The sequence below is a fragment of the Cavia porcellus genome, unplaced genomic scaffold (assembly GCF_034190915.1).
Source record: "Cavia porcellus strain 051 isolate PalLab524CR breed Dunkin Hartley unplaced genomic scaffold, mCavPor4.1 scaffold_17, whole genome shotgun sequence".
Lineage (NCBI taxonomy): Eukaryota > Metazoa > Chordata > Mammalia > Rodentia > Caviidae > Cavia > Cavia porcellus.
The window spans coordinates 30,582,215-30,604,930 of NW_026947500.1; the positions used below are offsets into that span (position 1 = coordinate 30,582,215).

The 22,716-nt window shown below is 50.9% G+C and overlaps 1 long non-coding RNA gene across 1 annotated transcript; it reads left to right on the plus strand.

Annotated features, from left to right (window-relative positions):
• The first annotated feature begins 3,589 nt into the window (after window positions 1-3,589).
• On the plus strand, window positions 3,590-5,219 carry LOC106027350 (uncharacterized). Its single transcript, XR_001200943.2, has 2 exons — window positions 3,590-4,496; window positions 4,767-5,219. It is a non-coding gene; the product is annotated as an uncharacterized LOC106027350 (long non-coding RNA).
• The last annotated feature ends 17,497 nt before the right edge of the window (window positions 5,220-22,716 follow it).

A 22,716-nucleotide genomic window follows, 5' to 3' on the forward strand; every position in this document is an offset into this window, starting at 1 on the left:
CCACAAACATATGGAAGCCTATTAAAATAAGGATATTTAGAGATGGAAGGAAGAGAAGGAGAGAAGGGCAAGGGGAAGCAAGAGGAATTGAGATGTGTTACATACATGTACCAACTCCCCGTGATGACTGTAATCATTATGTACTGCAAACATGTATTAATATAACTTTTAATTAAAAAATATTCTTTCTTTTCTAACCCAATAGGCTTGGATATATCTTCATATACCTCCCTCCTACACATAGAGCAAATAACACATTGAGAGGTCCTAATGTAGAGATGTGAATGGGAATCCACCACCTTCCAGCAAACCACAGACATTTCTAGAACACAAAGCAACTTTCTGTTCTCCTTGAAAAGCCTAGTTATGATTATTTTTTATTTTTTTAAATTTTATTTTGAAAGTAGTAAAATACAACAGAACAAGACATAATAAAGCCAACCAAGATCGTACAGTGAAGTTGGTACAGAACTTCACAGCAGGTTACGGGAATAACAGTGATAGGTATCACAGTATATTTCATTATCTTTACAATAGTTCTTTCAATCAAGTGTAGCAAAATAAAATGAAATACAGAACATTATAGAACTTATCAAAACAGAATATTGAGTAGAGCAGTACCATTAATCAGAATAGAACTAACCAGTAATAAAAATATTTGCCTTCAAAGAGATGGTAGAAGGAAGTCCCCCTTATTTGCTATGGTCAACCTCCCAGGAGACGCTCAGATTTCTGGTTCCCATTTGCTAATAGTGGGGACAGGAGAAGAGGGGTAGGGGAAGTGGGATGTTTGACTCCAGACCATGCACCAGTAGGTTCACTATTGCTTAGCAGAGAGGTAGGTTGGTTGCTTGGTTTCCCAGCTTCATAAGTTCCAGCATGGCACGGATTTCAGGAGACACTGGTGGTTCTCCCCCTGGAAGGGTCGCAGTCTGCCAGACCACCACCGCTTACCAGGGAGGGGAGGTGCTTGCTTGGCTTCCCAGCGTCCTAAGTTCCAACATGGCCTGTTTTATTTTTTAAAAGGTCTTTTAGGTGCATAAATACTTATGAATTTCAATTCATTCATTTCCAAAAATTTTAAAACATTTAAAAAGTTTCCATGACTTAGTTGTGACTTCTAATCTGGTTATTGTCAGGAGGTATAGCATTGTATAAGCATAAGCTCTTGAGAGGGTCCTCAGTAATTTCTAGTAACATGAGGGGTTCTGAGGCCAGGATGTTTGAGTCATGGCACCATTTTCTTCTGGGGTCAACACAGAAGTAAGTGTGTTCAGTGTGACAAATCCTAGCCTGTTGCCCACCATTGTTGTGTCTCAGTTTCCCTTTGGGAAGAGCAGACTCTATGAGCTGGAGCTCCCATGGGATAACACATAAGAACAACTGGCCCCTTGAAAGAAGCTGGTGGCCGTGGTAACGGAGAACAATGAAGACAGTCCCTGGACAAAAGCAAAGCTCACTAGGTCTACAGAAGAATCAAGCAGGAAGCAGGGTCCCTCACCTCACGCTTCACCCAACTTCCTCTGTTATCAGCATCTGAATTCATGTGAAACCTTCACTGTCACCGCAGACCAACATGGGTACACACTGTGAACTAAAGTGTCCAGTCTACTTCATTGTTTGCTGCTGGAGTGACCATGAACTTGGACAGATGTGCAGTGATATGTGTACGCCATCACAGCACCATGCAGGCTTCTTTCCAGATGCTGAAGATCTTCGGTGCTCCAACCCTCCTCCCCACCTTCCTCCCTGCCAGCCACTGACCTCCCTACCATCACCATAGTTTGCATTTTCTGGAAGCCGGAGTGGGAATCACATGCATGGCCCTTTTCAGACTAGTGCGTTACTTTTAGGCATACACATTTAGGGTTCTCCGCAACTCCTGTGGTTGGTAACAAACGCCTAACCACCCTGAGAACATTGTCTCCCATGGATGTACCTACCGACAGGCATCATCATGGTTACCTCTGAGTTCGAGTGGTTACATTCAGGTGCAGGTTTTTGGTGTGGATATAACTTTTCTCTCTAATTTTGTTTTTTATTGATTAACCAGTTGTTTCAAGACGATTTGTGAAGTCATTCCTCTTTGTTCCTTGGGCCGCAGTTGATGTGTAAAATGCACTGAACCTGTTTCTCTGCAGGTTTAATATCCCCCATGCAGACACTCAGGTCTTCGGACTTCGCTTCTCTCTCTGTACCCTCTTCCTCTGTGCATCAGAATCACGAGGTTCTAATGGGTGTCAGTCTAGAGCTTGTCTTTTGCTGTTTTAAAAGTCTTCTTGTGTTAGAACATTTCTTTAAAATTTGCCTCTCTGAGCCACATATAGTGGCACATGTCTGTAAATTCTAGCACTTGGCAGGAAGAATTTGAGTTTGAGGCCAGTCTGGATTACATAGGGAAAACTTACTTGAAAAACAAAACAAAAAAAAGAAAATACTTGTCCCTCTTATTTAACACCTGACTCAGATGGACTCTCCCCTACCATCACTAGGGTAGGATGAGTGTCCTCAGCCAGTTAGAACCTAAGAAGCTGAGGTGTACAAGCTTGCATCTATAACCAACATTAGATTTACTTATTTTACTTCATTTCATTTTAGTTTTTTATTTTTATTTTGGTGATGAGGGTGGAACTCAGGGCTTTGCACATGCTAGGCAAGCACCCTACCACTAAGCTAAATACCCAGCTTTTTTTTTTTTTTTTATAGTCTCACTAAATCCCCTGGGCTAGCCTTGAACTTGGGATCCTCCTGTCTCAGCCTCATGAGTAGTTGGGATTACAAGTATGTACCACCACACCTGCCTAGATTTTGGGTTTTTAACTCCCTAACCCCAGTGCTATGACCCACTTGGGGTCTTTCTTTGTGTTCTCCCTTTGGCAAGGAACTCACTGCACCAAGGCCAACAGGTGCCACTCACACCTAGCCCTGGCTCCCCTGGCCCCACTCATCTCACTGATGATGGGCTCCCTGGTGACTGATGGCAGCGGCCTGCCAGCCTGTGCTATGCACTCCCCTGCTCCATTCTGATCTTCTGTCCTCCCTGCTCCCTCCAGGCTGAGTCTCAGCTTTGCCCAGAGCCCAGCACTGAAATATGCAGAAACCCCCTCTTCCATGTCCACAACTGAACCTGTGCTGCAGGAGGGGATTTTGGGGGGCCACTCTTTCACAGACTCTGTGTACAGCAGGCCCAACACACCGTGCCCAGCTGCAGTCCCCTGGCTTTGCAGGAAACCTGATCTGGATCTGCCTAGCATGGTTACCTGCCCCCTCTCCTGCTCTCTCAAGGACCCTGGCTACTGGTGGGAGCTCAAGCAGAGGGGTAGGGGGCTGTGGGCTGGGGAGCCATTCTGAACACACCTGGTCTCCCCTGGCCGTGTCTAAAACTCAGAGGCTTGTGGAGGTTCAACCTGCCTGTTTACTTGAGCGCTGATACAGTCTCACCTGGCCTAGTGCCAAGCTCCAGTGTCCCCCCCATCTAGAGACCCCAGCCCTCCCTGTTTCAGGGAGGGCCAGCTGCTTCCTGTTTGTGACTGTAATTCAGTTGTTTTCCTGCAAGGCAGACGAGGGTCGAAGCACCCAACAAGACGGTTGCTCCTGGCTTTACAGGGCCTGCTGTTCTGAGGAGAAACTTAATCACTTTGTTTTCTTGGTTTAGGTTTTGCTTTTTAATAAAAAAAATGACCCCGCTCGGCTCCAGCCCCAGGGCCATGACGTTGCTTGCCTCACTGACGTCACTTTAAAGGCTCTGCCCCAGCTGCGGCACAGCCAGGAGCTCTGGGGAGGCCGATGGGCCTGGGCTGGGGGACACCAGGCCAGGACTGGGCACTGACCTGTGGACGGCAAGGGAGAGGCAAAGAGGAGCTATTCCTCACCCCTCCGCCCCTGCCCCGTCAGCAGAGTTCCTGCAAAAAGCCCTGACCTCTCCCAGTCTCGGTCAGCCCTGGGGAGAAGGGCTCTCAAATGTACGAGAGGCCCGGTTTGGGGAACTGGCGGGACTGGAGGCCACTGGGCCGCCTGATTCCCAGTCAGTCCCTGTGTGGGTCCTCTCCCCTTCCTCTTTTATCCCTTCCTTCTCTCTTCCCTCTTGCTTTCTTCCTCTCTCCTCCTTCCCTCCTTTCTTTATACTCGCCTTTTCCTCTCTCTCTTTTTTTCCTTCTCCCTTCTTTCTTCTCTCCCTTCTCTTCTCTCCCAGGAGCCTGGGCCCAGGGAAGGTGGGGAAGGACCCCAGCACCCTACTTTTTCTGACACCGTTCTCCCAGAGGCTTCTGCAGCTGGGTCAGAGGCCTTCTGCATCCCACCTCAGGGCCTGGCCTCTCCCCTGCCTGTGGCCAGCAAATCTAGCAAGCCTGTGGAGTCAGGGCAAAAGGGACAGTCTCCTCCATGATGGCGCTGCTGGGGATCAGGCCTCTTTTGGAGCTCCATGCATCACGCTTCCAGCACCTGTGGCAAGTGTCCCCGCTGGGGGTGGCAGAGTGGCTGTTCCAGCACTAGACTTAGTAAGTGAGAGGAGTGAGAGGAAACAGGGTGGGGGGGGGTGGACCTGGTCAGGGGCCTGAGGGCCGGAGAGAAAGATGGACAGGAGCCCAGGACAGAGGTGAGGGCTGTGGGGCAGGAGGATAAGGAAGCCAAGGGGATGGAGGGGGTCTGGGAAGGGGGACACTCCATGAGTCACCGACTGTCAGGCAAGGAAGGGTAAAAGGGTGATACGCAGTGATATGGGGTCACCTCACCCAGGACTTCTTTTGTTCTGTGCTGTTTTGTTGCAGAAGGAAGAGTGTGTTGTCACTAATTATGCTTCTAGGATGGCCCTGGATTTCAGCTGGGGAGCCTCCCCCAGGAACCCCACCGCGGAATCCGCCCTGCAGTAGAAGTGGGAATGTGATGCCTGAGGCTGATCATAAAGAAGATTACGGTGTCCTCCTCTCTTCTCTCTGTCTCAGGCTGTTGTGCTCTGGGGAAGCTGCTGCCACCATGCAGCAAGGACTTCAGACAGCCCATGCAACCCATAGGGAGAACTGAGCTGTCTGTCTCAGAACCCCACTTTGCTATGCCTTCATGTACTCCCTAGGGAGGAGAGGCAGTCCAGTTGAATCTTCAAAGTGCCCATGGCAACTGCAGTGCCCTGGGTCCCTGAGCCACTACAATCCATTGAGGTTGTTCCTGCATTCCGGATCTACAGAAGCTGAGATGATAAATACTTCATGTCCATATCGGTTTAAGTTTGGGGTAATTTCTTATGCACTGACAGATAACCAATACTATCTCTGGCAGGCATGAACTAGAATCTTCTAGAAATGAGGGGAAGAACCAGTGGGGAGAAAACTTGCAAGGACTGGGAGGGCACAGAGCCCAACCCAGCTACATGGCCGAGAGTGTCCACCTTCCTCCCAGGTCAGAGATGGCATACAGCAGAGGAATAGACAAAGAGGACTGGCCTGAATCACAAGGTTCAACAAGGATGAAGCAGAGGGGCTTAGCCTGGGTCTAAGGATCTGCAGGGAAGCCTATAGATGGCTGAGAGTGGCCCGTTTGAGGAGGCACTGTGCACATGGCAGCGCACAGGGTAGAAGAGGTATGTTCTGCCAGTGATACCTACATGGCCCTGCTTGACTCCTCTGTCTTGGTCTTGGCACACAGCTGCCTGTCTGGGTCTTTTCTTTTGGCCATATTTCAAGGCTGGGGTTCAGAGAAGAGGCTCTCATTCATTATTAACTCACCACTCATGCATCCATCCATTCACTCATCTGCCTGACCACCCATCCTTCTATCCACATGATCATCATTCATCCATTTGTCTATTCATCCTACTACATGGAGCCCTTCACCATCCATCCACCACCCCTGTATCTATCTGTCTCTCCATCTACCCATCTATCCATCCATGTGTCCCCTACCAGACACCCACATGGACATCTTGGGGAAAGTGCCTGGTGGCAGGAGAAGCAGGTCTGAAGCCCTGAATGGCAGCAGTGTGCATTTCCAGGACATGGAGAAGAGAGCACATGATGGAAGCAAGCAGAGTGGGTTGGAAGCACAATCCAGAGGCCAAGGAGAACTGGCGATGGAGGGTTCCCCAAAACTCTGAGAAAGCTAAGAACTACGCTGTTTCAGGGTCTGTCTTAGATGTTAAGGATCCTGTGGCTCCTGAGTGAACAGACTGAAAAGGACCAAAACCCAAGCCAGAGAAGTGGAGCCACCTTATAGGCACTGGAAAGTGAGTAGCAGCTGGTCAGGAGTTGAGGAGGAACATCCTGAGCTCAGGAAAGGAAAAAAGGAGAGACCTCGTGGAGTGAATGTGGGGCTCAGTGCTGACCATTTCCTGCTGGAGAGCCAGGACAGCTGAGTGAAGAGACAATAGGCAGCCAGCACCTGTGCAGGCTGTGGTGCTGCAGAGGACCCGGCCAGGGTGCCCTGCCTAGGCAGGAGGTGCTCAGGGCCTGCTGCATACTTTGTGCTTCTCCAGAAGTTGCACACCCCTCCTTCCTCAGGTTTGCCTGTCTGTTAGGTCTTATGAGCTGCCCCCCCTGATGGGGCACACCACTGAGGACTGACCCAGGCTCCAGAGCAGATGGGTGTCAGAGCAAATGGAGAGCACAAAGATCTACATGAAAGGGGGTCTGAGAAGATAGCTTGGGGAGGGAGGTTTCCCAGTGTGCTTTGCGGGTAGTGATAACCAGCCAAGATGTGTTCTGCATGGAGCTTTCAGCATGATGTGACCCAGCTGATTCTAGAATCCCAAACTCTTTACGCCTCTGGTGAACAGGGTAGGCTTCAGGGCTTGGTAGGAGTTCAGGTCCAGGCCCACTGTGTCCCTGCACTCCCGGTCTTTTCCAGGAGGGACTGACGCTCAGGCTGGGACTGCAGGGAAGCAAGGGGCCACTGAGCCTGAGGCCAGGTTTCTATAGTACCGTGACTGGGACACTTGAGGCTCTGGAAACTTGGTAGGCTAATCCAGGCACTAATCCTAGCAACAGGCTGGACCTGTAGCTGCACAAGAGCCCAAGGGGACAGTGAGCAGGCTCCTGAGACCCTCCTGCTCAGGGCTAGTATCCCCATGACTGGCCTCATTCTGCAACCTAGCGCTGGGTGGAGTCGACCCCAGGAGTGAGGTTACCTTAGCTCTTCCTGGGTTCCCCCTCTCACCTGCCTGGGGTCCCATGGCTGCCCCTACCTGGAGGTTGTCAGGATCAAAGAAGATTAGGAGGTGAGGGAGATCTGACAGCTGCCTGCAGTATGACTCCCTGCTGTGTGTGGTCACCTAGAGGCCTTTGGGGCGGGCCCAAGGACCTTGGCACATTCCCTAGGGTCCTTGAGCTGGGGCAAGCAGCTTCAAGTCTTCGGGGCATGAAGACAGGCAGCCAAGGCCACTGCCCAGCCAGCCTCTCCCCAAGAACAACAGAAAGTGGGGAGATATGCAGCGGTTTACATGAAGAACTGCACCCTCCTCCCTTGGTATTGGGAAGAAACCAACCTGAACTTACTTACTCTGCTTAACAAGCCTTCTCTCTTGCCAGGCCGACTAAGGTGGGACAGGGCAGTAAGAGGAGGAAAGGGAGAAGACAGAGAAGATAGGGTGGTTGTAAGAAAGGACAAAAGGGGGGCTGGAGCCATCCAGCTATGTAGGAGATTTAAAAACAGAGACAAAAATAAGATACCAAAGCAGTCACCTGGATGGAAGCAAAGGGTGGAAGGTGTTACTCTGCCCACCCTTGTCCTCCCCCTCCCCCAGAGGCGGCTGACTCCAGAAGCCTGAGCCCAAGCAGAGTCATCTTTGCCATGCGGGGCCCTTTGCCAGCTGTGCAGACCCAGGTCTCTATGGCCCGGCCCTCCTACTTCCCCAGTTCCCTGTATCCTGCTCGAGGGCCCCAGCACCCCATCAGATGAGGAGGGAGCTTGGGTCGAGCTGGGTGGAGGTACAGGAGGGACCAGGCAAGGCCCCATTGTTTAGAAAAAAAAAGGAACTGACTTCAGCTCCTGGCGTGGGGCCTCCCACCCCACTCGGACTTCCTGCCCCTGGGCCTGCCAGAGCGGACTTTATCCACTTATTTGGGGATTGAGAAGCTGACATTCTGGTTGGAGTGTACCTCTATAGCCACTCACCATGACTCAGAGCCTAGCCAAAGAAAGTGCCTTTAGAGGATCCACTCCATCCAACTGTCTGCCTGCCTTTCCATGTACTCCCAGCCCCCTTCTACCCACACATCTATTCACACATCCATCTGGACTCACCATCACATACCCAAACTCTGGTCGTTCCTTCCACCCAGTCATTCTTCCATTCATCCATTTGCCCATCCACATATCTATCCTCATCCAAACACATTTATCCTCTCACTCATTTACCCATCTACCCATCCCTCCATCTCTAAACCCATTCATCCATCCATCCATCCATCCATCCACCCACCCACCCATCCATCCATCCAATGAGCTCTCTCTCAGCTGTGTATTCATGTGTACCCTCTTATGTGCTTCCATCTACCCACTCACTCTCTACTCTTCTGTAGTTTTAATTATCTGTCAATCCATCTTATAACTCATTTATCTGTCTACTAATCTACTGACTCACCCACTCATCCTCATATCTAGATCTTTGTCATTTTATTCATGTACCTTTATTCCCTCCTTTCTTCCATTCTTTTACCACAAATATATCCTTCTATACACCTGCCTACCCAAGCCATTCATCTACCCTTTCATACACTCATTAATCTACATTCCGTTTTTTTTTTTTTGTCTTTTTCCTTTTTATCAGTACCAGGGATTGAACTCACGACTGCCTGCTTGCAAGGCAGGCGCTTATGCCACTGAGCTAAATCCCCAGCCCCCACATTTATTAATCTAATTACCCAGTTATGCATCTATCCATGCATGCACCCAATCACTCGCCCCAACCACTCATTAATTTATCCAGCCATTCACTTTTTTAAATCTCCCTAGCAACCTGGTCATCTACTTATTCAATCTTACTTTTTTGTCTGTTCATTTACCTATTTGCCATATATCTACCTATGTACCATCTAAACATATCCATCCCCCAGCAAGCATTCACATATCTGTTCAGCAAACAGATTTATCCACATATCTAGTTTACTCTTCAGTTGTCCAACTGTTCACTAATCTACTTATCTAGTTATTTACTACTTTATTATCTAACCAACTATCCATCCACCCATCTATGTATCCATCCATCCATTCATCCACTCACCCATCTTTATCCCTACTCATTTACCCCCAACTACCCATGCATCCACATAGCCAACAGAGTTTTGTAGCATCCTGATTTAATAACTGGGGATGCTTATTACTAAGAAAACCTTTACAATAAATTCCTTTGCCAAGAAATACAGTGCTACTTCATTTCACCCTCTGTACCCTCTGTATCTGTACCTGCAGATTTTGAATGATCAAGAGTTATGACTGACATCAGAGTCAGAATATGGAACTGTCTTCTCAGGATCTTCTCTTTTTTTTTTTTTTTTGTCTTTTTTACATTTTTATCGGTATCAGGGATCGAACTCACAACCACCTGCTTGCAAGGCAGGCGCTTATGCCGCTGAGCTAAATCCCCAGCCTGGATCTTCTCTTTCTAAGATGGAAATGATGCAAGAATGTAGGGATCATCAGAGGGTCTGAGGATGCAGTGGCTACCAGTGTAACAAAGGGCTCTGCTGGCTCTCCAGAACCTTGTCAAAGTGCATTCTCCTCTGACCTGGGGCTGTTCTGTAAGATAATTTCACAAGATCGTCCGGAGTGCTGTTGGAAAGAAGGAATTTGGCAAGTGCCTTTTCCTGAAGGTGAAGGGTACCCCTCTTTCTGACCACAGAAACTATTCTCCTAAACCCCAAACAGTACCCAGTGGAGTGTGCCATGGGACACAGGAAGAGGAATAATGCAGAGGGAAAGAAAGGAGTGCTGACATTTTGGGGACCCAAAGGGGAGTTTGACATAGTGAATGCTGGAACAGCCACGAGGAGGCTGCAGAAGGGAGCAGTAAGGAGGTGTCCCAGAGGAAGCTCCTGGAAGGGAGGCATGAGCACTGCTGGCCAGAAGTTGGCTATGCAGTGGAGAGTAGGGAGGGGTGGGCCTTGCCCTCGGTGGGTGCTAAGAGGACTCTCATGTGGGAAAGTGGTGAGCCCAGGAGTCTCTATTTCAAGGACCATGAAGGCCTGCTGGGCCTGAGGAGGGGTTTCTAGGTAAGGTGCCTGGTTGGCATTAGAGCTGTCTTCCTTTGGCCATGAATGTGCCTGGCCTGGAGGAAATGCCACCTACCTCCCACTGTGCCACTGGGTCTCTCTGTCTCTCAGGTCCTCCTGCCCCGGCACCCTTAAATCTGTAGGGCCTGGCTTCCTTTCTTCTTTGTTTCTTCCACCTCAATCCAAAGGCCTGCCTGGAAGAAAGGATGCTCTGGAAGTCCTTTACTATCATCCTAAAGCTTGTCCTCCCACCATCCCACTCATTGTCCTCCAGGCATTCAGAGGTGAAAGAATTCTGTGAAATAAACCCTGATCCCAGCCCGACGTGACTGTCCCCCAAGACCCAGCTCAGGGAGCTCAGCAGAGCTGGCCAGGGCTGGCCACTTGTCCTGAAGACTTTGAATGCAGGAAGAGCTGCCCAGGGCAGAGTGGAAGGTGTTGGCAGTTGAACAGGGCCAGGAGGAGTCCAAGAGGGTACAGAGTGGAACCTACTTGCCAAGACCCAGTGGTGGGCAGGTTGTAGGCTGGGACCTCCTGCACTGGGCAGGTTTCCTGTCTGGCCCCGGGAAGTGACCCCCCTGTCACCCCCACAGACGGTGACGTCAGTGTCTGAGATAACAAGGCGGCTGTCCTGGCACCCGCTCTGGCATATTCCCACTGTAATCTGGGCTGTCTGGGATGGAGGGGCCACCTCTCTCAGGAAAGTTGCCCTTGAGTGGGTTTCTTACTGGCTTAGAATAAACAGTCTGTACGTCTCAGGTAGGAGGCTGGGGCTTTGGCCTGGACACCTTTGCTCTGTGTAGGGAACCAGCCTTCCTCAGTCAGGAGCACAGGGGACCTGGAACTCAGCCAGGGATATAATAGGTACCCAATTCCAGTGCAAATATAGTGAGGCTGAAAAGCAAAACCACTTATTGGGAGGCATGAGGAAAGAATCTGGGCCTCCTGGAAGAGAGCCCTTGTACCCCACTTGGAAACTTCAGGCTGGTCTCAGGTGGCCTTGCAGGTCTGGTCTTCCAGATCTATCCACCATGTATGGACAATTGTGGGGTGGACATTCTTGATGTGGACCTGTGAGAACATTGGGAACCACCTCTGCCCCCCAGTGCCTAACCTGAAGCCCACCCAGGTTGCTATGCTGGCCATGCAGAGGGCAGATGTAAGTAAACATTGCTGTACAATTGAGTTGGCTCTACCCTCAGAGGTCTCATGTGGCATCCTTGGTTCTTTCCACATGGCTAGCAGATAGATGGGCAAAGGGGCATGCTGGGTGCCAGGTCAGCAGCTTGGCACCCACCAGCCCTTTGGAACCAGTTACCCTGTACCAGTTGTAGAGGTCATCATGGGGATGGCTAAAGACATCTCATAGTGTAAGTGATTGGTGGGCATAGGAGCTTCTTCTGGAGGACCAGGGCTTGAGTTGGCCACAGGATCTACTCTGGGGAGAGGCAGGTGTTCCTGAGGGCTCCCAAGCCACAGGTGGGAGGGGCACATTCAAGGGTCCCAGGCAACAGGTGCTGGGCATGGTGAGTGGTTGGGGCTTTGTTTCCCTCTCGGAAGAGAGGAGTGGGTTTGGCTGAGTCGTTTCCCAGAGCCTGGGAGTCAAGTAGAGAGAGGTTGGTCTTATGCCCTAGGCATAAAGCCCAACAGGACAGGAGATAACAGCGACAAACTGCCTGGCAGGGATGAGAGGGGAAAGGAGTGCTGGGCAGAGACAAGGAATTCTGTCCAGACTGAACTTAGCTGAGCCTCAGCAAGAGAAGGAAGTCCCTGCTGCCAGCTGGGTCTGGATTCCTGGTGGTCCAGCCTTCTCTCCAGGTGCCCCCAATAGAAAACCTTGAGATGCCAATAATGCCATAGGTACTTGGAGATAAGGTGTATTTGGTTCTTGCCAGTACAGAACTCAGTCTAGAAGGGAAAAGGCTCAGAAGAAGATGAGGATGCTGGGGACACAGGGGAGGTGATTGGCTGGTGACTGGCTACAGCTGGGGCAGAGTGTAGCAGCACTATTCCTGTGCTAGGGGAGGGCCTCCTAATCCCTGCCTGGCAGTCATTCCATCTGTGCAAGGCAGAAGTCTCTACTTTCAAGTTCTCAGGAGCCTCAAAGACCATTGGGAAGGCCTTGCTGTGTCTCCTAGGACCTCCAGGACCCTTTAAGGGGTGCCCTGGTGTTCTGTGCCCAGACAGGGGTTGGCTAGCTCTTGGCTTTGAGAACTGTAGATAAGAATGATAGAAATATCTTTACTACTGGCCTCTGATCCTTTCTCAGCCATCTCTTCTTTCCTGTCTTTGGGCCTACGTGGACTGGCCATGCTTTGAGTTCAGGGATGAAAGAAGCTGTTAGCTGATGCTTGCTTTTTTTTAATTTAAATTTTTAGAATTTTTTTAAAAAAATTGTTGGTATATAGTTGGGATATATAATAATTATATTCCTCTTGGGGACTCAGTATATATATACACTCCCCCCCGCTTCCATGTTAGCTTCTCTACTTCTCACACAGGTGGTCACAGGCATTAATGAAAGAGGGCAACCTCTCACTTCCACTGGGAGACAGGGAGAAAGGGCTTCTGAGGCTGGGGGCTGGGCAGTGAGGGCCACTGTTGATAATATGACCCCAGTGAGTGGGTACTGGGTTGGGAAGTGACAGAACCATAGGTCCCAATCAGGCATCTGATTGACCCTGTTTGAGTTGAGAATCCTCAGAATGACTTTCAGTAGGGTTGAGGCTATCCTGGCTGTAGGTCAGAGTCACAAGAGTTTGGTCCAAGCAGGGATGGCCAGCAGGTAGCATGGAGGTAGAAAGTGCAAATTAGAGGCCAGACCTGAGTAGGTTGGGAGGTGGTAGATAGTGGTCTCTCTAAAGGAAGAAGAGACCCTGGGCACTTGCTGAGGATAAGCACCTCTGGCCAACATATAAAGACCCCAGTGAATTCACATCTGGCACTGTTAGAAGATCGGGATGCCTCCTTTTTTTGTTTGCAAAAGGTATTCCAAGGGTCCAGATGTTTCATGGGCTCCCCAGGCAGCCTATGCCACATCTGAGCCCTTGACACATGTGAAGGTCATAACCTGGTCTGGGGGTTTGGCATGGCTTCAGCATCAGGGTACTTTCTGAGTCATGAGGGCAGAGCCAGAGCCTGGACAGTCTGTCCAGGGATTCGGGCTGGAGAAAGATCAAGAAAAATGAAGCTCTTAGGGCGAAGGCAGATCTCTATGGCTGTGGGAGCCATTCGGGAAGACCAAGGCCAGCTGGACCTTCCTTGGATCTCCAGGCTCCATCCTGCCACCCTTGCACACCATTAAGGTGCCATGTAGCTTCTTGAACCATAGGACCAACTATTGGCATGGACATACCCACGGGGCCAGGAAAGTGGTGGCAGTCTCCACGCTTTGTAAGTACCCATATTGGTCTATAAAATGGGGACTCATGACTTAGAGATGCAGCCAAGGAGATGGGCTGGGGAGATCTCCAGGGAAGGGCATGCCCCCAGATGACGGCAGGCAGGGAGCACTGAGGGCTGATGTGTTAGGCTAATGGATATTAGGATGCAGGAAAAAAGAGGAGGACCCAGAGCTTCCCCTCAGTCAGTTTGGCAGCCATGTGAGATTATCCCATTGTACAGATCAGCCTTGGTAGAGGCCATGCAGCCAGTGTGAGAAGCTACACCCTGTGCCTCTAGTAGCAGCCTTCCTTGTGCAGTCCCCTCACTGGCACTGCCCTCCCCACTCAGGTCCTCTCCGTCAAGCCCCCACCCCATGGACCTCTGAGTCCCATCCTCCCCTTGCACAAGCACATTGCCCTGTTACCCTGTTGCTCAGGCCTGTCCCAGATGAGTATGAGGAGGGCCCAATGGCTTGGGAGTGGGGATCCGGGGAGGCAGGGCAGCAGGGCAGGCCAGGACCCGCCCCCGGCCAGCTGCACATCAGCATGGTGCTGGCTGGGTCTCCAGCCTAGGCTCTGGAAAGACGCATTCCTGAGGCTGCAGGGTAGCAGCACCCCCTGGCAGGGCGTCAGTGGGGAAATAGAGCCTGACCTTGTGTGCAGGTGACAGCCCCAGCAGTGTGGGTGGGGGCCAAGCCGGGGAGGGATGTCCTGCCTGGCTCATGGTCTGTGGCTGTGGCCTGACTGCGCCTTCTTGGCCTCCCCTTGAATTGGGCTGAATTTGCATTCATTTGTCCTGAGTTAGAGTGCGTGTGTGTGTGTGTGTGTGTGTGTGTGTGTGTGAACGCGCGTGCGCGCATGTGTGTTTATTCTCGTCACTGAAGCTGGTGCGTACTGAATTAATTTCCTGATGTAGTAAACATTTTGGAAGGCCAAGATCCTCTCCTTCCTGTCTCTGTGCCAGCAAAATTCCATGACCTGGATCAGCTTTCACAGAGTGCAGGAGCCTATCTTCCTGGAGAGGAGATTCTGGCGGCACTGAGAGCCTCCTCAGGCCCCCAGAGCCTCCCAGTGCCTGGCATCCCCCGTCAGGGGAGTCCCTCTGGGCCAAGCGTTGACTGATGCCTCTCAGGGTGGGAGAGGCATCCGAGCTGGACAACAGGGCTAAGAAGGTGGGTGAACAGGCACCTCTGGGCAGGGAGCTGTCAGAGCTGGGCCTCTGACCTACAGGCCAGCAGCCTAATGAGCTTTGGGGCAGGAAGTTCCTAGATTTGAATCCCAACTTGCCTCCCTCATCCCATCCCCCTCCTTCTTCTTTCCTCTTCCTCTCCTCTTTTATATCCTCCCTCTTCTTTTGTGATACTAGTAGATTAAATCCAGGGCCTTTGCCATGAGTTACATCTCCAATTCTTTTAAAATATTTTTAAAATTTTTTTGAAGACAGGATTGCACTAAGTAGCCCAGACTGGGCTCAAACTTCTGGTCCTCTTACCTCAGCTTCCCAGAGTGCTGGGATTACAAGTGTGCACAACCGCATCTGTGTCCAACTTGGCTTCTTAAAACTGAGTGTCCTGGGCCAAGGAACTGCTCCTCTCAGGGCAGGACCCATTGGCAACAATATGTTGCAAGCAACCTCCAAGAGTCACTTTGCCCAGGGCTGCTTCTAGCAGGAGAAGAAGAGGAAGGATTGTAGGGAAGGGCTGCAACACCTGAAGTCTTGGGGCCACAGACTGAGGGTACAGACTTGGGGTGTGCTACCCTAGAGATTATGTTTGAGAGTACAGACTGGCATCATGGTACCTTGGGGTGCAGACCAGAGTGGCGCTAAAGCATGCCTGTGGCCTATCCTGGGGCCATCTCTGCATCTCCTCTGATTATTCAAGGGCTTCTTCAGTCCCTATGGCTTCCCTGTTCCTAGGGCCAAGGGTATCTGGTCCTGGAGTAGCTGAAGAGTCTCCTGCTCCAATGGTCTCTTTGGGACACAGAAGTAGGCCTCCCACCACGTGGCTGTGTGGGCCGACATTCAGAGCCCGCCATCCCCTCCCTGTTCCACTGGATTCTCCAAAGCACTTTGAGGAGTGCTGGGGAGGTGAAGAGGAAACTGAGGCAGAGAGAGAGGCCAAGTGACTGCTAGGAGGGACAGTGTGAAGAACAGTGTCCAGCAGCCTGTTTTAGCTGGAGTTCTTTCATCCATGTCATAACCAGGACTGGGGAAGGGCTACCTTGCAGCAGTGTTGTATATGCTTGAATGCAGATACGTATGTGTGCATATTTGAGTGTGCATGCATGTGCGCAAGCATGCATGTATCATACATGTGCACTAAGTACATACTAAGTACACACATGTGCATGCCCTGTACATGTTCATTCATACTGTGCAGTGGTGTGTTACACGTGTGTCTGCACATACCATGGTCCCTTACCAAGCTTTGTCCACGTTGCTGTGTATTTTTTTATTCGTGTTTAGCATTTTTTGCTGCTGAGTTGGGGGGCCGTGGTTTAGGGGGAGACTGGGAAGTGGGGGAGGGGTTGTTTATGACAGTCGTCCACCCAGGCTACACATTCTTGTGGTTGTCTCTTTAATTTGGTAAAAATTTGGGAAATTTCTAAATAAAACAAAACAAAGGAAAAGCATTTTCAAAAGGATTTCAAAATCAGTGCAGCCACTTCTCCCAGGAACTGGACAGGGTGGGAAGAAGGACTTCCTGATACCTTTCAAAGGGCTCTGAAGTGATGAGCTTCCTGTCAGAAGCAGCATATGGGAGCCACTTTGTCATCTGGGGTTGAGACTCCAGCCCTTTCTGTGGCTGGACCCTGTGACATTAGAACCCGAGGGAATCTTGGCATCTTGGGTTCTGAAGGCCAGATAAGGGGTACCAGATCCCATTCTAGGAAGCTGATGAAGGAAGCAAAGGTGGCTCAGAAGATTTCAGGAAGCTTGATCATGCATGGCTTGTAGCTCAAGCAGCTGAAATAGGAGCCTGGGAATTAGGAGAAAAGGGTATAGAACGGGGGCAGGTCCAGAGTGGCCTTGGCCTGATAGGACTGGCCAGAGAGAGCTCTGGATGGGTCTGCACTGGCCTAGCAAGTGCAAGATGATTGGTCTTATGTGTTCTCTCATGGTCCAGGGATGTGCAGGAGCGTGCTAGAGGACCCCTTAAAAAGGGGTCCTCTGTGGGGTGGTAAAGCTTGGGTTTTGGGATGTGCAGATTGGAAAGAAGGTTGAGGTGGGTTTGGCCTCCCGCTGGGGTGGTGTGGTACCCATACAGAGAACTATGGTATCCCAGTAGGCCTCTCCCCATCTCTGCCTGGCTGCTCTTTTGAAGTGCTGAGGCACAGGTGACCCTGTGCAGGCCTGTTCGGCACAAGGTCCTGGAAACCATCCTTGGTTCAACAGGGTCCTTGTCCTTCAGGGCACAGAGAGAGGCTGTGTGGAGCCTAGGAAGCCACTTGCCCCTGGGCCTTAGCTTCTTATCACTTGCAGTATAGAAGGGGGATACCAGCTCCTTCCTGGTTTGTCCTTAAGTTACACAGGCCCTGGGTTTTGGGCTAGGGGGATAGACAAGCTGGTGATGGTGGTGGTGAGGTTATAGCTTTTCCTCCATTCCATGGTGGGTCCTTGCTTGGTCAAATGCTCTGGTTTGGTCCCTGGGGTTCAAGAAGAGTTGAGCAGGTAGCTGACTATGAAGAGGTGACCATGTTCACATCCCCTTTGACGATAACTATCTACTGCAGAAAGCCAAGGGAGAAGGACTCTTGTGGGGCCTCTCAGTGGTACAGAGTGGTATAGTATGTGCCATGTGGCTCTGACCCAACCTCCTGCACCAGGGCCTTGCCCTTGGCCACCCGTTCAGCCCCAAGTCAATCTGACTGTTCTTGGAGAGTTGGGTGGGGTTCAGAATCAGCCCCTCTGCTCTGGTTATCAGTGGGGTCTTGTTTGTGACAGCTTTGGTTTTCCTCTGAGGTCTCTGTGTTAGTTTGGTGGGGAGCCGAGACCTCCTGGGTAGACTGACTTCAGCTCCTGTGCTCCTGCCTGGGGTGGCTGCCCAGCATTCAGGCCTTCTTCATGCATATCTGCTGCCCGCCTCCATGTTTGGCAGTGGGGACCAGGCTATGAGGAACATGGAGTGCTCACCATCATCCCAAGAGGCCCCAGGCCGTGCTTCTGGGGAGCCTTTTGGGCCAGGTGCCATGAGGACTCTGTGAGCTTGTCACCAGCACCTGGAGCTATACAACTTCTAACATCCACAGCCCAGTGAGTCTGGCTCTTTCTCTGGTGGGAATGTGCCACGCACATTCCTGATTCTTCCTGTGGCTCATGTAGTACCCAACCATGTGTATGTCATCCTGACCATATCCACCCTTCATACTGAGCTATAGGTAAGGCCATGGGCTCTGCCAACTTTAAGAGGCCTGAACCCCATTGTGTGGTAAGCTGGCGACTCCCTGTTGGAACCTTTGCAGATTGTAGTTTGTGGCCTGGTGGATTCTACCTTCAGAGCCAGTGGGTTCCTGCTCTGCCACATGGCCTTGTGGCCTCCCCAGAACCCCTGGCTCTAGTCATATTCCTGCCTGTGCCCTGGGACTCTACCATGCAGCCTGGCTGCTGTCTCTGATACCCATTCCTAGACTCCTGCTCTGATGCCATCAGCTGAGTCCCTGCGTGTACTGTGCACCTCTTCTCCCTGCAGCATTTTCATGTCCGAGGCTTCATGTCAGTATCTTGGGGCCAGTTTAAGGTATTGGTATGGTCACACTCCCTCTGTGGCTCCCAAGCTGAGTGTTCTTACCTCCTCCAGTCCTAGGGACTTTGGCTTCTTGGGTTTGTGGCTTCCTCACCCTGGTCTCAGCCTGTGTGGCTGCATGGTCATCTCTCATCTCCTCTCCTCTGTCTCTGCGTCTTTCTTGTAACAATCTCTACATCTCAAAACCTTTCACTTAATCACAGGTGCACAATCCTTTTTCCTCACCTGCTGACCTTCAGGGGTTACATGGCTTTGGGGCTGCCCCACCCTGCTTGGCTGCCTTCCTTCAGACCAAAGCTCCAGCACACAGGCTTCTCACTTGCTCTCTGATCCCTAGCTCCTCTCCTGTCTTCTTTGAACCCACATAGCTGGCTTTGTTTCTCCCCAGAGTGGCTCTCCTCAAGGTCCTTGTGACCTCAGGGGACCAGTGCTGTGGCCGGCCCTCCTCCTCTGGCTCCTCAGTTGGCCCTTTTGTAACTTCCTTTCTGCTCCAAGCCTTCAGACTTGACTTCCTCTCCCCACCCTCAGCCCTGGGTGTCCCTCCATGGTGTGTGCTGACCTCCAGGCCCAGGCCCTCACTGGCCTCTGGCCCGAGTTTCTTGGTCATCTTCCGAGGTCTCTTAGGGATCTAAAATCCTCTCAGACTTAACAGCCCTTGTGCTATCATGAGTCTCTCGCTTGCAACACAGATATGTGCCTCATCACAGGTCTTAGAGGTCATTTTTTTTGAGATCAAATATTTTGATTTTAAAAAAATTAATTGAGCTTGCTTTGTTTCCGTTTTAATTGCAGGTTAGAGGAGAAAGTCATCATACTTCAAGTGGATATCTAGCAACACTGGACTATCAATCTGTGTAGATGAGGGGAAAACAAACTTACTGTACTAGGCAGAGAGCATTTCACAGTTTCGAGGTCTTTGCTGGCCCTTGGTTGTAGCCTTAACTGTGCACTGAGGACATGGAGGTGTGTGCTCCAGCAAGGCTGCGGGTTGAAATGGGCAATGGCTCGTGTGCCATCGCCATCTGGAGGAGCCCATCAAAGCTCGGAACCTCATATCTAAGTGCAGCCTAATGGAGTGTGTGGTCTGTGCAGTGATGGTGTATAATCTCCACTTTTAAATACAACAAACAAGACATTAAAGGATTTTCCCACAGCTCGACAGAATAAACAGCTCTGCTATTTGCTTAAACAATCATAAGCTTTTCTAACTGCACAAACTGTCCCACTTAGGGCCAGATATCTCCACGATAATCTAAAAATGGATTAAGACAAAGTGGATTTAATCTTTTTTTATTGGGGTGAGATACACATGACATAAAATTTATCGTCGCAACCACATTTAAGTGCACAGTTCAGGGGCATTTAGCACATTCACACTGTCATGCAGCCACCAACACCAGAGCTTCCCTATTCCACCAAACTGAAACCCTGTCCCGATTAGACACTGATTCTCATTTCCCTTTCTAGCCCCTGGAACCACCATGCTACTTTCCGACCCTATGGATCTGACCACTCTAGGGACTCTTATGAATGGAATCGTGCAGAGTTTGTTTTTTTGTGACCAAATCCTTTACTGAGCATGATGCCCTGGAAATCCACTCATGCTGTTAGAACTCTTACTTTTATGGCTGAGTAATATCCCATTCCATGAGTAGGCCACATCTGGGTTACCTATTCACTAGCTCATGGACATGTGAATTGTTCTTATTTGGGGCTATGGCGACCAGCATGCTTTGGATACCCAAGATGTGTGGCAGTTACGTACAGATGTCTATTCCTCTTGGAGACGTACTTGGGAGTTTGGACAGCTGGGTTTAATGGTCACTCAGGTTTTTTGGTTGCTTAGTTTTATTTGCAGAGCTGAGGCTCAAACCCGGGGTCTCACACATGCTAGGCAGGTAATCTACCACCACGCCACATCTCCTGGCTATTGCATTGCATTGTATTGTATTGTGTCGTGTCATGTCGTGTCGTGTCGTGTCGCGTCGCGTCGTGTCGTGTCATGTCGTGTCGTGTTTGAGACAGAACCCTACCTTTGGATGTTCAGTGAAATAAATGATGGGCAGAAGCTGGGTGAACAGGGACCTGACCCCTGTAGGGAGGAACACAATCTATTCCCTTTGAGCTTTGGCAGAGCCAGACTGCAGCCTTGGGCAGGTCACACTGCAGTTCTCCAGCAAGTTTGGGAACAGCCAGTCCTAATTCGATTTCTCCCCCAAATATATGGCAGCATCTGGCCCTGGAAAATGGGCATCCCAAAGATTGTGTGTCTGTCCTACAGACCAGGACCCCCTTTACCGGACTTTATACCTTACCATTTTCAGTGGCAGCCTGGTTACCCTGCAGTGCGTTGCCTCAATGGGTCAAGCAGTCACCCTTGCCCCTTTGTCTCCATTGCAACCAAGAACAGAATGTGGGTGGGAGCAGGTGGGCTTAACCTCTTCTTAGTGGTTTCTAGATGCAGGGTAATGGAGGGAGGCCTCCTGGGGGAATCTGTCTTCTCTCCTAGACAGCCCCAACCCACACTTTCCTCCTCTGCCCGGAAGCAGCAGTTCCATGAATTGTGGTCAGAGCAGAGTGGGGACTGGTACCCAAAGCCCCCAGATGGTGCACTTTATGGGGTTGGTAGCTAGAACCTCATTCCCAAACACAAAGGAAGATGGAGTATCAGAGAGAGTCCCCTGATCCCCATAGCCCTCCAGTTTGCTCTGGACCCTTGTCAAGATCCCTGCTGGCCTGCACATAGGACAGATCCCAACTGAGAGAGTATAATCAAGGCCGTACCTGAGTACCAGGCCTCAGAATGAAAGGAAAGAGGGCTACAAGAGGCCTCCAACTGACCATGGGTCTGCTGGAGTGGGCAGAACTTGGAACATCCAACCTCGGGCTTCAGTGCCAACTTACAAGGTGGGGTGGGGGTGGGGGTCTCAATGGAAGAGTCTGGGTGAGGAGAGGGAGCTTGCCAGTGGTATTGTGGGTCCTGGGAGGGACAGCTGTGGTCCCAAGGCCACGGACTAGGGAAGCTCTTAACTCCTATTCCTCACCTGTCAGAGTGTGGTGGAGGAGATCCCTGAAAAGCTCATCTTGAGTGTCATCATCCCAGCTAGTCAATGACCAGAGAGACCCAGGGAGAGCCATCACCCATTTGTCATCTGTGACTAGGCATAGGCAGTGTATGGATCACAATCTTACCACCCGCGGACAGGCAGGGCCTCTGTGGCCTCTGTAGCTCCCCAGGGCTGGGGCCTGAAACTCTAGGGCTTCTCCTGGGGAAAGCAAACAGCCCAGTACTGAATGCCTCCCGGAAACCCACAGAGCCTGACAGATGACGGTGTCTTGACTGTCACCACAGCCAGTCTAGAGTACCGGTCATCATTGCCCAGTGCTGTTCTCACCAGGGAGGTGGAGCCAGCTGTCCACCTCTTTCTTCTGGCTTCCTGGGTGTTGGGCAGGCTCGGAAGGTTGGACGCAGTTCTGGTGATCCAGTGGTAAGGGCAATGGAAGGTACACTGACCTTAGGCCCAGGATCCTGGGTTCCCTCCTATTGCAAGCAAAGCAAAGGACCACCTAGGGCCAGGGCCATTTGAGCTTTCTGGGAGCTGAGGATCCTCTGCTGGCTGCCTCTGCTGCCCACCTGCGTGCGGTAGCTAGCTTGAAATCACGTGGGCAGATTAGCTAAAGACATACTGACACCTTATGGAGAAATACTTAGAAAAACAATCCAAACTTTCTGAGGGGTTTCTGTTATGGGAAAGAAAGTTAATGCCAGTGAGGCTGGGAGCAGGAGCCTTTGTTTCCTGGGAGGTCCCTTCAAGGAAGGGATTGCTGAAGGCCTAGAAGTCAAATGTACTCAGTAGTCAATCAACAAATGGTACTCAGGGCAGCCCTTTTAGGAGGCAAGAATAAGATGAAGCCAATGAAGACACAGCTTGTGGCCTGCTGCTGACTCAGGGTAACTTACAGAGAACTGGTTCTGGTGCTGTGGACAGTATTTTTTCTGGTCCTGGTCTCCCTAAAGGTCCCACTGCAACACACCCAAATGATGCTTGCTTGACCTACAGGGAGCTCACCACCTCTGCTACCTTCCAGCACAGTCCTAAGGAGAGAGTCTGGCCAGTGCCTCAGATGCTGTGGCCATGGCCACCCTGCCTTGACCACTCCCACCTAAAAGGTAGGAACCCAAAGCCTAGATCTTCTGCTTCACTGATACCTGGCCACCTCCACGTGGCTGGCCCTGCTGAACCCCTCGCAGTATAACAGGTCAGTGGAGACTGAGGGCAGCCTCCAGCTGATCCTGTCCTCCCTACACCCCAGAGAATGTCCCTGAGAGAAGGTCTTAGGGTTGACCCAGCCCAGAGCTCCAACCTTCCCTGCTCCTTCCTATCCTCTGCC